A 15,944-nucleotide genomic window follows, 5' to 3' on the forward strand; every position below is an offset into this window, starting at 1 on the left:
CCTCTTTTCTTGTTTAGGATTTGTTTTGTTTTAAAACATATAGATAAATAAATAACGTTCTAGTTTCTCGCACATACTTAGGCTAATTAACTTACCGAGATAAATAATTAATTGTTTGACAATAGACAAATTCAGCGATGCAACGAGAACATATGTCAATATATATCATCAACAAATATATGTACATGTGTCTACAGTGTGTGGTGATCAATCCTCTCATATACAAAACAGATCACTATAAGTATCACTATGTGAGCCATCACTATATGAGTCGCTACTATCAGACTTGGAATCATCATCAACATCAGCACTGCCACCACCCGTGCCCCCAACCACAACACCACCATCACCACCGCCACCACCCGTGTCCCCACCCGGGATCACGCCGCCACCGCCGTCGCCCGCCTCTCAGACTCTCGTCTCGTCGCCCCTCGGCCTCTTGTCGAGCCACCTCTGTCATGTCCTCCTCGCCATGTTTCTCCTGCATTACTTAGTGAAAGCAAATAAGAATATATTATAATTAATATGAAATTAAACCACAAAACAAATCAGTGATACCCACAAGTGGATCAGGCGTGTCCGGAAGTGTCGCCTGCAAAGCGTGGTACCCGTAGTATGTAGCGTACTCCATCTCCTGCGCCGTAGGTGCACGACCATAGTCTTTGGTCTGCATCAAGACAGAACCAAAGACTTATTGATTTCTTCATTCAATAATAGTATCTTTGAAAGTTAAAATTAAAACGATTTATACTCACAAGTGTGGCCACAAATCCATCTCGACCCATCCGCCCTAGTCTAGATGTGTGACTAACTTGCAGTCTCTTCCATGCTGCCGACTATGTAAATTTCATTAAACAAAATGACATAGATTAGAGAATATTTAGAATCAATCTATCAAAGTTCAAATTAATTCTAATATACATTAGCAAAGGCACGCACCTTTTGTTGTGAGGAAAAGTGATGCGTAGGCATCTCTCCTTGCGGAAGTATTGCCATGTCTCCATGCACATATCAGCCCTCCTCTTGTTTGTCTCCACCATACAGTAGCGACTGTTTATTTTTCATATTGCATACCATAGAACTTGTTAGATTTCAATGTTTTCTTTCATGCATTGCTTTTTTCTTCTCGATCATTTGATTAATGTCTCGTGTTTTTATGGTACTTGAAAATCAGATTCGAACCAATCAGAGGGTACACCACCACCTCCTACTCTTGGTGATTGGGGTGCACAGAGTTCCAATACTGCACATGAACCCATTTATGATGATTTCTACTACGACGAGTCTATTATATGCTGGTGCGCTCGTTGTCGTGGCACATATCAGAGGCCACGACGGGAGTGCTTTTCACATGAGATGCCTCATGGTACTTTTGAGCAAGCACCGCCACCTGAGGAGCGACATCGACCTATGGTATGTGACTGTTCTCCCTTAGTTTTATTTGTTGAGATATTCAAGCTCGATGTTAGTGTGAGCCAGCTATGCTATGTGCTGGCAGATTAGGTAGGAACATGTGTGAGACATAAATGACCGCGTGTCCAGCTGGTCATAGTGTGTGGACATTAGCTAGGGTTAGTAGAGTGTGGACACAACTCATTGTGTGTTGTGTGGATTATGGATTAGTGCATTATGCTTTGTGTGAGTGTGGACATGGCTTCCCTCTATGGTTAGGGTTTGCAATAGACATTAGGGTTTGCTCTTGTGTGTGTGTCTCCTCCTCCTCTACCGTTCTTTCAACATGGTATCAGAGCCTTGTGCTGTTTATTAGGGTTTATGAGTGAGTGAGTGAAGAGGGAGAAGAAGAAGCTGTGAAGCTGCCATTGGAGCTGTGAAGCTTGGAGCACACCGAATCTTATCAGATCTGAGAGTTAGGCCTACCGGGTAAGGTCTTCTAAACATCCTTGATCGGATTGCAGGTGAAACAGGCAAAAGCAAAGCATTTTAGAGCAAATCAAAGCAAAGCAAAATTCTGGTTTTTGAAGCTTTCCATTAAAGCTTGACAACTTTGATGTATGGTGGAAATACATGTAAATCTGGCAAAGCAAACATGTATCTGACAATGAGAGATGTATTGGCAACTTCTATGCAAGCCCTACTGTGATTTTGGAGCAATTTACATGCATTTAATTGAGTGGAAAACTCTGGTTTTTGACCTCTCACAAAACAGTGAAAAAGAAGCCAAAAATTGATCAATTTGGAGCATGTATTTGACAAAAATCCAAGCATTGATGGGTTACACACATGCCTAGGTGTGTTGGGCACCTATAGGCATCTTCAATTAGCATCAAAAACTCTTCTAAACCCCTCTACAACAGGCGGCGCAGCCCATACAGACAAAACAGAGCATTTTTCTGGTTTTTTCACCACGAGGAGGTCGATTATCACTCGGTTGCTTGATATCTTCCACAACTCTCTTAGCAATTGGATGCTTTACATCTTGGAGAAGAGGGCTATGTGATTTTTTTGGTCAATGATGCTTAATTGAGCTGGGAATGAGCTGATTAAAACAGGTTGTCCACTGGTTGCAGAGAAACAGAGCATTTTAATCGAGCAAATAATCTTTGGTGTTTTACAATTGGACAAATTCCTCTTACATGGAGTTGATGGACACTATTGCTAAGTCAATGAATGCCTGGTTGCTCAATTTGGTCAAATATTGAAGGAATTAGAGCCAAATCATTACTGGTTTTTCTGGTTTTTTCAAAAACAGAGAAAGGGGTTTTCAAAAATTGATAATTACACATGTCAAATGGAGTTGATACTCAACATTGAGGTTCATTAGGTGTCAATGCAAGTTGCCTATACTTGATTGCACCATTACATTGCGATTTGGAGCCTTGGAAGGCGTGTCAATTCCGGGTATCCCGCACTGCGTGAGTCAGTTCATCTCGGATGATTACAGGTTGATTTCCTACATCAAATTTGGAGTTTGTTGGCTATCTTGGAGTCTCTGGAACATTAATTGGAGTGTGGTTGAGCTGAGGAAGGCTCATTTACAAACTTGAAGTGTGCGGAAGGTGTATGCATTGAGCAACATGTCGGACAATCCAGTTCAGATTGTTGGTGAAAAGCTGGATAGGAAGAACTTCCAGGCATGGAAGTATAGGATAAAGAGTTTCTTGAAAGGAAAAGGATTTTGGAATCTCATTAACAGGTGCTGAGCCTGAGCCTGAGCTACCTCGGCAACCTACACAGCAGCAGCTTATTGCTCATAAGCAATGGTGGTCAGAGAGAGCATTCAAAGTGCTGCATTATTTGTCTATATGTATATCTGATGCTATGCTCATACACATTCAGGATGCTGAGAATCCCAAAGATGCATGGGATACTTTGGTCAAGATGTTTGATACAGATACGAGTGCTCGCAAGTCTCAATTGTGACAGCAGATACACAATGTGAAAAGGAATAAAAGGAGCATACATGATTATGTGCAAGAAATCAAGAAGTTTGCAGATGCATTGGCCACAATAAATGCCCCCATGCCTGATGATGATTTGGTGGATATTACCTTGCGTGGTCTTGGCAAGGAATACAAATCTTTTGATACATCTATCTCAGTGAGGAGTACAGGTCTACCCGACTTCGATGAGTTGGTTTCCCTCTTGTTGGTTGAGGAAATCAAGCTTAGTGATTCATTTCTGGATGCATCTACTAGCCATGATGATGGCAGAAATCAGGCTTTTTACTCGCAGAGAGGTTTTAGAGGCAAGGGGAGATTTGCATCACGTGGACGTGGTGGTAATGGTCGTGGATGGCAGGATAGACCTCCACAACAGAATTTTCAGCCTTCTTATGGTGCTCGAGGTGGTCATGGTTATGCACCTCAGCGAGGCAGAGGTACCCCCCGTGGTGGTCGAGGACGTTGGCAAGGCCAACAAAATTCTATGCAAGATGTGGAATGCCATTATTGTGGTAAATATGGTCATATGGCGAGAGATTGCTTTCGCAAACAGAATGATTTGAGAGGGGAAAGAGCACAACGTGGTGGTCATTATGGTGGAAACTATGCACAACATGGTGGTAACTATGCATCAAGTAGCAATGATGGAACTGCAAATCATTTGTTTGCCATGAAGCATGTTGTGGGTTCTATGACAACAAATGCTGAGAATGATGATACATGGTACATGGACTCAGGAGCATCAAACCATATGACATGTCATGGTGAATGGTTTGAGCACATGAAGCCAATGGATGTCAAAGGCTATGTGAAAACAGGTGATGATACCCAGCATATCATTACACATGTTGGAAGTGTACCATTGGTCATGCATAATGGTCAGACAAAGTCTATGTCAGATGTGCTGTATGTGCCTTCGATCACTAAGAGCTTGGCCTCAGTTGGTCAAATGGTGGAACAGGGATTACAGGTTCGCTTCAATGAGCATGGATGCTTTGTTGAAGACTTCAAACATGGATGTAGAGTGATTGCTAAAGGCAAGAAAGAAGGAAGATTGTTTAAGCTGGATGCTGGAATTCCTGAGCTAAAATCAGCCATGTTCTCAAAGAGCAGGAATGTGGTATAGGACATTGATATGTGGCACAAGAGGATTGGACAGGTCAATATACAGAGATTAAAGAACATGCAAACAAGAGGCATTGTCAATGGTTTGCCTAGGTTCAAATATGATGGACATATGCATGTTTGTGAAGCCTGTCAGTTTGGGAAGCAGGCAAGATTGAGATTTCCTAGAGAAGGAAATATGAGTAACAGGCCACTTGAGATAGTACACAGTGATGTATGGGGTCCTGCACAAAACCCATCTATCAAAGGTAATTTATACTATGTTACATTCATTGATGACTTTAGCAGGATGACATGGATATACTTTCTCAAAGAGAAGAGTGAAGTGTTGGAAAAATTCATGGATTTCAAAGCTTTTGCAGAAAAGCAGTATGGCTGTTGGATTAAATGTCTGAGGACAGATGGAGGTGGTGAATACACCTCAAAAGCTTTTGAGCATTTCTTGAGGAAGCATGGAATAAGAAGACAATTGACTTGCAGGTATACACCTCAGCAGAATGGTGTGGCTGAGAGAAAGAATAGAGTTATCTGTGAAGTGGCAAGGGCAATGCTTACTGAAAAGAGCATGCCAGATTACTATTGGGCAGAAGCATGTGCTACTGCAGTATACATATTGAACAAAACACCTACATCAGCCATTCATGGAAGCACGCCAGAGATGCGGCTCACAGGTTACAGGCCAGACATTGGACATCTTAAAGTTTTTGGATGCATAGCTTATGTGCATGTGCCTGATGAAAGAAGAAGGAAGTTGGATCCTAAGGCAGAGAAATGTATATTTGTTGGATATGCACAAGATCGAAAGGCCTACAAGTGTTATAATCCACAAACTAGACAAGTGGTCATCTCACGTGATGTGGTGTTTGATGAGCTTGCTAGTTGGTACAAGGCAAAAGATGAAGGTGTTATTGAGTCACTTGAAGCTGATGTTCATGTGAACTTGCCATCACAAGCAAGTTCTAGTTCTACTACTATGTCTGGGCCAGCAGAAGCTGAGAGTAGCAGTGTACGTCCATGGTCAGGACGTTTGAGGCATGAGAGCGTAAGCACTGGAAGTAGTGCTATGGATAAAGGCAAAAAGAAAGTCGAAGGAATTGGAATCACAGGATATGAGTCATCCAGTTCTGAAAGTTTGGATGAGGAGCTTGGCATACCTGTTTTACGCACACCTGGTGCTAGACAGGACAGATATGTGCCACCACATGCTAGAGTTACAGGTGTACAGAGTGACCCGCAGGCATTGCGGAGATCCCAGAGGGTCAAATATCCTGTTGACAGATTGACATACACAGATTTTGCTATGCACTATGCATACATGACATCTATGGTGAAGCATGTGGAACCTACATGCTATACAGAGGCTATTGGAGAGCATGTATGGGAAAAAGCAATGGATGCTGAGATGGACGCATTGGTCCATAATGATACATGGGACTTGGTTGCACTACCAAAAGACAAGAATGTTATTGGATGTAAATGGGTTTACAAAGTGAAGTGCAAATCTGATGGTTCTATTGAGAGACATAAAGCTAGATTGGTAGCAAAGGGTTATGCACAGACCCAAGGATTGGATTATGATGAGACGTTTAGTCCAGTGGCTAAGATGGGCACAGTGAGAGCAGTCATTGCTATGGCTGCAGCTAATGGCTGGGAAATGCATCAGATGGATGTTAAGAATGCATTTCTGAATGGAGATCTACAAGAGGAAGTATACATGGCACAGCCAGAAGGGTATGTGCACCCTAGATATCCCACTCACGTATGCAGGTTGAAAAAGGCATTGTATGGTCTGAAGCAAGCACCTCGTGCCTGGAGTGATAAGATGAGCAGATATCTTATCTCACTTGGTTTCCAGATTTCTACAGCAGATTCTTCACTGTATGTGAAGAAGACACAGCATGGGATTGTTTTACTAGTCATCTATGTGGATGACTTGATTATCACAGGTGATCATGGTGCAGATGTGATGCATGTCAAGAAAGCTTTGAGTGAGCAATTTGACATGAAAGATCTTGGTGAGTTGAGATATTTCCTTGGCATTGAAGTGGTGAAAGATCATGCAGGTACTTGGTTAGTACAGCGCCAATATGCATTGGATATGTTGGCAAAGTATGGCATGACAGGGTGTAAGCCTATGAGTACACCATTGGAGAAAAATGTGAAGTTGCGGGCTGATTATGGCGAGGAATTGGATGATCCTTCTATGTACAGGAAGATGGTTGGTAGTCTCATATATATGACTATCACACGCCCAGATTTGAGTTATGCAGTGGGGCTAGTCAGCCAGTTTATGCATAGCCCTAGGAAACCACATTTGGATGCAGTGAGACGCATCATGAGATATGTGAAAACCACAGCACATTATGGTTTATTCTATGAGAGTGGTAAAAGCTTGGACATACATGGCTACACAGATGCTGATTGGGCAGGTAGCGCATATGACAGGAGGTCTACTAGTGGATATGCTTTTACACTTGGAAGTGCCGTGGTGAGTTGGAGTAGCAAAAAGCAACCTACATTTGCTTTATCCAGTACAGAGGCTGAGTACAGAGGTGCAGCCATTGCTACTTGTGAGGCTATATGGTTAAAGAGTCTCTTGGCAGATTTATGTGAGCCTCTTGATGGGAAAGTTGTCATTCATTGTGACAACATGAGCAGTATACAGTTGGCAAAGAATCCAGTGTTTCATGCGAGGACCAAACACATAGAGGTCCATTATCACTTTGTCAAAGAAAAGGTGCTGGATGGTACAGTTGATCTTCACTATGTGAAGACTGATGATGAGCAGGTGGCAGACATCTTCACGAAGCCACTTAGCAGGGAGAAGTTTGAGTACTTCCGGACTATGTTGGGAGTACATGGGATGAGCTTGAGGGGGAGTGTTGAGAGTCTTGATATCCCAAGCTCATCTACATCTTCATCGGCAGTACATCATGAGCTTGAGAGGGGCTGTTGAGATATTCAAGCTCGATGTCAGTGTTAGCCAGCTATGCTATGTGCTGGCAGATTAGGTAGGAACATGTGTGAGACATAAATGACCGCGTGTCCAGCTGGTCATAGTGTGTGGACATTAGCTAGGGTTAGTAGAGTGTGGACACAACTCATTGTGTGTTGTGTGGATTATGGATTAGTGCATTATGCTTTGTGTGAGTGTGGACATGGCTTCCCTCTATGGTTAGGGTTTGCAATAGACATTAGGGTTTGCTCCTGTGTGTGTGTCTCCTCTCCCTCTACCGTTGTTGAGAGTCTTGATATCCCAAGCTCATCTACATCTTCATCGGCAGTACGTCATGAGCTTGTGAGATATTCAAGCTCGATGTCAGTGTGAGCCAGCTATGCTATGTGCTGGCAGATTAGGTAGGAACATGTGTGAGACATAAATGACCGCGTGTCCAGCTGGTCATAGTGTGTGGACATTAGCTAGGGTTAGTAGAGTGTGGACACAACTCATTGTGTGTTGTGTGGATTATGGATTAGTACATTATGCTTTGTGTGAGTGTGGACATGGCTTCCCTCTATGGTTAGGGTTTGCAATAGACATTAGGGTTTGCTCCTGTGTGTGTGTCTCCTCTCCCTCTACCGTTCTTTCAACATTATTATTGGTTATTTTATAAATCAAAGGCTTATATATAATGTAACCATATCATATATGTAGGTATATTCACTTGATGACGAGGATGACTTCACTATCAGTGGTGCACATGTCCCTCGCACACGACACGGATAGGTGACTTGTCAGCCTGCTTTGGAGGCCGAGACGGGTGGAGATCATCCATTGCCTACTCGTTTGGATTCCCTAGTACAGACGTATGATCAAAGACGATACGAAGGATGGCAAAGAGGATCACTTCCTTTAGATGGAGTGGTTTTTAGCTTTTGGGCAATCGCTACATGATTGCTCCATCTACCATCAGCAGTGGAGCAGGATGAGGCCTCTTTATTGCATAGGATTTACATGTGCCCCCTCGTTCAGAGGTCACCCTTATGTCTTTCTGTGGACCTATATATAGATGGGGTCCATGGCATCAGCTTACTCGCTACATTCAGAGCATGAGTACTTATGGATTATGTCTCAACAATGCAGCCTCTCTTTCTGATAGAGGGATCCATGGCATCAGCTTACTCGCTACATTCAGAGCATGAGTACTTATGGATTATGTCTCAATGCAGCCTCTCTTTCTGATAGCAGGATGAGGCCTCTTTATTGCATAGGATTTACATGTGCCCCCTCGTTCAGAGGTCACCCTTATGTCTTTCTGTGGACCTATATATAGATGGGGTCCATGGCATCAGCTTACTCGCTACATTCAGAGCATGAGTACTTATGGATTATGTCTCAATGCAGCCTCTCTTTCTGATAGAGGGATCACACATGCAGAAGGACAAAGACTCTATGTTGATGGAAGACCTTACTCTCAAGGAAACATAGCAAGTTTAATCAATAGTAGTCGAGGGATGAGTTCAAGAACCAATTGCATGTTTGTGGAGTGTGAGAATAGTCATGAACCAGAACATATGAGCAGGGATGTAGAAAGATACATAGTTGTCAGTGCTATTAGATCATTACGTGCTGGTGATGAATTGCTGTCAATTATGGATGGCATAGACCTCCACGAGTACCCTTAACAGATGAGGATTGAGAGCTTCATTGTATACATTTCCTAATGTTATTTGGACCTCTTGTACCCTAATTCTACAGTTTAATTTGCACCACGTTCTCTACTGTCTCTATTTTAATTTGATAATCATTTTTTATTGTCTGTAATTGTTTTGTATCTCTCTTTTTCTTTTATATAGAAGCATGCTATTGATGATACAATCTTCTTTGCCTTCAAATATGTAGATTCCGGATTGTGACATCGACAATATCACAAATCAACGTTCACATGATGCATCTCATATGTTAATAGAGTGCATGAGGATCCTACGAAGGAGTGATCCTAATGCATATGCAAGACTAAAAAAACAATATTCTCAGGACTTCAATAATGTGCGGGACCATATCTTTGATGAGACGACGATGGCATGTCTGATTTTATTGAGGATTGGTATCAAAATAATAGTGCGAGCGATATTCCTAATATAATAACAACGAGAAGTATCTTCTAGAAGAAGCTCTAAAGCGTATCTATGCAGGAAGCCAACTGACACGACTCAGTGCTGCAAGCTTACTTATTCTGAATCTTCAAAACCGTTTTGGATAGAGTAATATATCCATTTCAGCACTTTTGAAGTATGTAACAATCTAACATTTTTTTAATCTAAATATTTTAGGAGTAATCACAATATGTTTTGCAGGCTACTCTCTCAGAAGTTCTTGTCGACAAGCAATTCCCTTCCTACATCACATGATGAGGTGAAGAAGATGATAAGTATTCTTGGACTTGACTATTCTTCTATACATGCATGTCCCAACGATTGTATTTTATATAGAGGTCAGTACAAGGATGGTGTGACATGTCCAAAATGTCAAACTCCTCGTTATAAAGAGGAGAAAGGTAAGGTCCCTAGAAAGGTATTGAGACATTTTCCCCTGGCTCCGCGTATAAAACATATGTTCCAAAGTCCCGAATTAGCTAAGCTTATGACATGGGGAGCGGAGCACAAGAGCAAAGATGGAGTAATGCAAATTCCATCAGATTGTCTTGCATTTGAGCATATTGATCTGCGATGGCCAGATTTTGCAAAAGAACCATGCCATTTAATTGGATGGCGTGAATCCATTTTCAATGAGATCAAGTAAATGGTCTACATGGCCAGTGGTAGTTATTAACTATAATCTACCCCCGTATCTCATCATTAAGAAAGAGCATTTAATGCTCTCACTCTTAATTCCGAGAAAATGACAAGTTAAAGATCTGAATGTTTATTTGGCCCCTCTCATCGACGATCTTCAAGATTTGTGGAGAGGGATTGATGTCATGGATATGTCCAGAAGCATCGATCAAAGACAGTTCATTGTTCGTGGAATTTTAGCATGGACTATCCACGACTTTCCAGGATATGGTTTTTGCTCAAGTAAATGGTTTAAATATATATATTCTTTCATACGTTTGTACGATGTTCATTACGCTAATCATCTTTGTTATGTTTTCCATGTAGGGATATGTACCAAGGGTTATAAAGCTTGTCCAATTTGTGGTGATTGGTTGAGATCGACTTATAGCAAAAACCTCAACAAAAATATATATCTTCGACATAGACGATTTTTATCTGAGGATCATTATCTACGAGACAGAAGGCAAGACATACATTTTAATGGAAAGGTAGAAGAAGGGAGATGTCCAATACCAATGACACCAAAGGATTGGTATCTAAAGTGGACTGTTGGACCCGCCTATCGATCCGGAGTCGGAGATCATAAGCGGCGATGATGATGACGCTGTAAAGCAGCGAGCGAGAAGAAAACGTATTGTAGCTCAAAGACCTTCGATATGGTATACTTTGGAATATTGGAAGGATTTGAGGATATGTCATCTTCTTGATCCCATGCACATATTCAAGAACGTTGGTCAAACCTTATGGCAACACCTCGTTGGCTTGAAAGACACAGTGGCTGCAAGAAATGACTTAAAGGATCAAAACTCAAAGCCCAATCTATGGCCACTTTATGTGATGAAACTCGACGTGAGACAACCTACGAGCTTGTCCCATGGGTGCTCAAGACAGAAGAGCTGGAGACTATCAACAGGAAGATTCAGTCGATTCGTACGCCTACAGGATATGGAGCATCTTGTCGAAACATGTTCACTCTAGATGACGAGAGCTTGTCTGGTTTAAAAACACACGATTGGCACAATTTTGTGAAGGTAAATCTATTCACATCTTTGAAAGTATTTATTTTCTTACATGTTTGTTGATTGGATTAATCATGTATGTAGCATGTTCTACCCCTTGTTATTGATGGATGTACTACAAGAGGAGTCCGAGATGTTATATATCGCCTTGGATCGCTTGCAAGGTATTTATCGCTCATTGATTTTTAGTATAAAATTTTATTTCATATCTTCTTTATTCAATAACATCTCTAATATCTTCTTTCTTTTACTGATAGATGGATTACATCTAAAGAGATTGCCAAAGGGTCAATTCCACAAAAGAAGCGTGAATGTATAGAGCTTTATGGAAAAGGAATTTCCAACCTCCTTTTTTGATATCCAAGTTCATCTTCTAATCCATCTAGTAGACGAGATAGAGCTCGCTGGTATTGTCAGCACTCGATGGATGTTTTGGGTCGAGAGGTTTATGGGAGTATTGAAAGGTTATGTACGTCAAAAAGCAAGACCAGAGGGTTCTATGGCAGAGGGATGGATGCTTGAAGAATGCATGTATTACGTTTGTGAATACCTTGAGAAAACCAATTCTAAAGCTCCACACGTATGGACAAATGAGTCGTCTTCTACCATGTATGGAGGTATTGTCCGGTAAGGGAGTCCCCTTTTCGACTTAAGATCCAAGATAAATTGGATATTTCTACTTTCATTGTCCGGTAAGGGAGTCCCCTTTTCGACTTAAGATCCAAGATAAATTGGATATTTCTACTTTCATTGTCTATAATAGCGAACGCATGCAACAATTCGTTGATGAGTACAAGGAGGAACTTGCAAGCAAACGAGTTGGTAGACGTAAAAAGAGGAGATCCAGACATCAAACCAATGTAAATAACGACGGGGACGTACCTACTTTCATGGATTGGTTATACACCCGTATGCAATGTGCGGTTAGTGATCATGAGCCAATCTCTACGAAACAAAGAGAGTTTATGATCAGGTGTGAAAAACAAGTAACTTGTTTGGTTTTGATATGAAAACTCTAAACTAAATAAGTGAATCTCAAATTTTTTTTAATAATTTATGTTTTGGTGTAGGCTCGAATGTATACCAACATGTGTGCTTATGGACAACATCTTCGGATAAAATCTATTGATGACTTACGTCTAACTCAGGATTCTTGCGTTGTTGCCTCTTTTAAGTAATTATCACGTGCAAGTTCAAGAGACACAAATCTTATCGACAGTGAACTTGGTTACGTGGGAACCATAGTCAGCATTTATGAAGTATAATATCGTATCTTCAAGCAGGTAAATGAGATCTCTCTTCATGCAACAATAACATGTAGATTTCTTAAAGCTATACATAATTCTAAAGTTTTGATTCGTGTATTTTGACAGGTGGTTTTGAAGGTGGATTGGTTCCGTGCTGGGTATAAAGGCAATAATGCCACAATGAAAAGAGAACCGTCTGGATTTTGGTCCGTTGACTCCTCGAGGTTGCGTGCAACAAAAGAGCCTTACATTCTTCCAACTCATGTTGAACAAGCATTCTTTTACAAGAATACAGATGCTCATCCATGGTGGCAAGTTGTGCATGTCCAACCTAGAGGTCGACACTTGTTTGATAGCGTTGACTCTGAGACAGCGGATCAGGATGATTTGATTACATCCTCGAATCTAGACACATTGACGTCAGAGAGGTGTAGAATTCTTCTATCCGTCGATCATGATGACATTGTAGGTGATGAGAATGACAACGATCCAGACTCTGACATCCAGACTCTGACACTACAGACACCGAAGTGGAGGAAACAATGGATGTCGAGCCTACGGAGGAAATGAACGTGAACACAAATTTAACGATCGAGGAGTTCGAAGAAGTCAACAAGGATAATGAAGATGAAATTTTATTGACGGTTTATCTCAAAGAGATGACGATGAGAACCATTAGTCTTACGTATCAACTCACGGATTAGCCTATGTTCGGTAAGATTTAATCTCAAAATCATTCATTGTGAAGTCTTGTTTTTTTTTTTTATAAACTTACTAACAAGGGTGGGTGGTGGGGGGAGTCTCATTGGTGATAGCCTCATATGGCTAGTGTCGGGGTGGTTCGATTCCCCTCAGACTCGTTTTTCTTGCTCTAGCTGTGTACAGGGTAATTTTAGCTCCAAGTTCAATGAAAGAAAATTCATATCGAGATTCGATTCCCCTCCTCTACCAAGGCTTCTATCTCGCGTTTCAACCCCAGTATCAGCATCTCAACCTTCAGTACCCGCAATCAAGCAAGGTTCCCTGGATCGACTTGGCCTAGCAGTAGACCATCGAAGCTAGCAGTCTTCTAGCATTTCGTGGTAGTAGTTCCAGCAGCACCCTCAGTGACTACCCGCAGTACCCTTAACGGCAACACTCCCCATGCTGTCCATTGGTATCAGAGCTCTCTGGTGGTAACTTTTTGGTCTCATAGGTCATTTTGGCCTTTTGAAGACGTAAATATAGCATTTCATTTTGTTTCATTTCTCTCTCTCTACTTACCGTCGTGCATTGTCACGTCGATGACTCAAGAGTTTACACATTTGTTTCAGCAACCACTTTCGACTCCATCCTGCCCCAAACTCTGTCTCCAGTGTGTTGATGACATATTTCTTATCATCCTCAATCGCTACATTGCAAAATAAAGTCAGTTAGTAATTCAAATAAAAAATTATAATTCATATTCTTTATGTTAAATAATACTTACTGCCATGGTATATGAACTCGCTGTAGATATGACATGCAAAGATCTCTCATCCGTCATCTGAAGGCGATGCCGGCTCCGACCTGAAGGACACCCCCGCCGTCAGGTGTGATGTCGCATGTGACACCCAAAGTCCAAGTGCACGTGCACATCGGCATTGGTGGGGGCACTGGTGGTGTAGTACTCTGCCACCGCTGACACCTACGCGCAATACAAACATACGATATATTGAGATGTGAGTTCGTGAAAAATACTTGATATTTAATACTTGGTGTGGTACTCTGCCACCGCTGACACCTACGCGCAATACAAACATACGATATATTGAGATGTGAGTTCGTAAAAAATACTTGATACTTGATATTTAATATGTAATCGCCATAAAAGATATACCTGCAGGCAGGAACGGCCACTACCCTGTGAATCAGGTGTCACCTGAGTACTAGAAGGTACATCAAGAGTAAGCCGTCGCTAACTCTCGTGATGTGATGTAACTGGGATAGGAGTCCTAAGCAAACAAAGACATCAAAAGGATATATATATTAAGAATTCTATATGTAAAAAATGGATGACATTACTATTTTATCAATCAAGAAGCTTACCGATGCGCAGTAGTACGTGCATGCCAAGACGTCTCCACTCCTGCATGTGGCTGGGAGGATGTACCCTCTCCAGGTCATACGGGCATACTGAATCTCCCAAGAATCTCAATCACACCGTCTAAACCCGCATCATCCATCTCCACATAATCTGTCATGGCCTCTGACAGTGTATCTCCAGAAAGTCGAGTGCCTCGTAGCAAAGACTTGTTGATCCAACTTCACTTTACGGCCGTGGTCACTCATCGTATCTATATATTTAAAACAACTATATGTCAGACTAGAGATACATTATTAGAGAAGAACTCAATACATTCAATTGGGCCAAGGATCATATTGGCAGCTGACCATAAGAGAGCGAAGGGCTAAAAGATTACCCACATCTTTTTCCAGCAACATGTTCTCTATTATTGATGTTAGATATGGTGATTCAAAAGCTGTTGACCCAGGTGATGGCCTATTGGATACCTCTCCTGAATGCTAGGTACGGGAAGGGCATGGAGACAAGGAGCCGCATGCTGAAATAACCACATGTGGGACAAACACCGATAGAAAAGACCACTCGTTGTGCAGGAGTTGCAACCAGCAAGAGGACTTCATCATTTTGATGGGGAGTGTGGTGCAGGAGAAATCGCATGCGGGAGAAAATATGGAGGAGAAATTGGCTGCCATGAACCACACTCATGAGAGTGAACCGGATGGGGTCTACTCCGGAAGAGGACAAGACCGAACAAGAGGTCAAGGGAATACCTGGGCCTCAATACAGGCACACAGGGGGGCACAACCTGGGGAAACAGAGGGAACTTCCCTGCAGAAAACAAACGCCCACAGATAAAGGAGAATGGGAATGGCCAGACAATGGAGTTCTCATGGACGGATTGTGGGTGTAGAATAGATCCTAGCTGGAAAAGAACTCGAAACCCGAGCCAGGAGATACATGATAACCTACCAAGAGATGACTCTCATGAAAAGATGAGATACAAAACCTCCAAAAACAAGAGGATGCAACCACCAGAGGAATGGAGGATGGAGAAGGATGCATGGAAGAGATGGTTCGTGCATACAGCTTTGGCAGGAGGTTGGAAAGAGTTGAAGACGAATTTGACCATTTCCAATGGATGATGCACCAAGAAGGAGACAAGGAAGATAGTAGCAATGAAGAGGAAACTTTATAGGAAGCCATGGAGGAGGCCAAACAGGCACTTGAGAAATTGCATGTGCAGATGGATAACTTATGAGAAGCATTCATGGAGGATGATCAAGAGTGGAAACGATTGGAGGAGCAAAACCATTCACGTCATCAAGCATGG

At 41.9% G+C, this 15,944-nt stretch overlaps 1 pseudogene; it reads right to left on the reverse strand.

Annotated features, from left to right (window-relative positions):
* Window positions 1–346: 346 nt before the first annotated feature.
* Window positions 347–14,880, reverse strand: LOC147628039 (uncharacterized; annotated as a pseudogene).
* Between the last annotated feature and the right edge of the window lie 1,064 nt (window positions 14,881–15,944).

The sequence above is a fragment of the Cibotium barometz genome, chromosome 20 (assembly GCF_041138505.1).
Source record: "Cibotium barometz isolate CiBa-2024 chromosome 20, ASM4113850v1, whole genome shotgun sequence".
In the NCBI taxonomy this organism is placed as follows: Eukaryota; Viridiplantae; Streptophyta; class Polypodiopsida; order Cyatheales; family Cibotiaceae; genus Cibotium; species Cibotium barometz.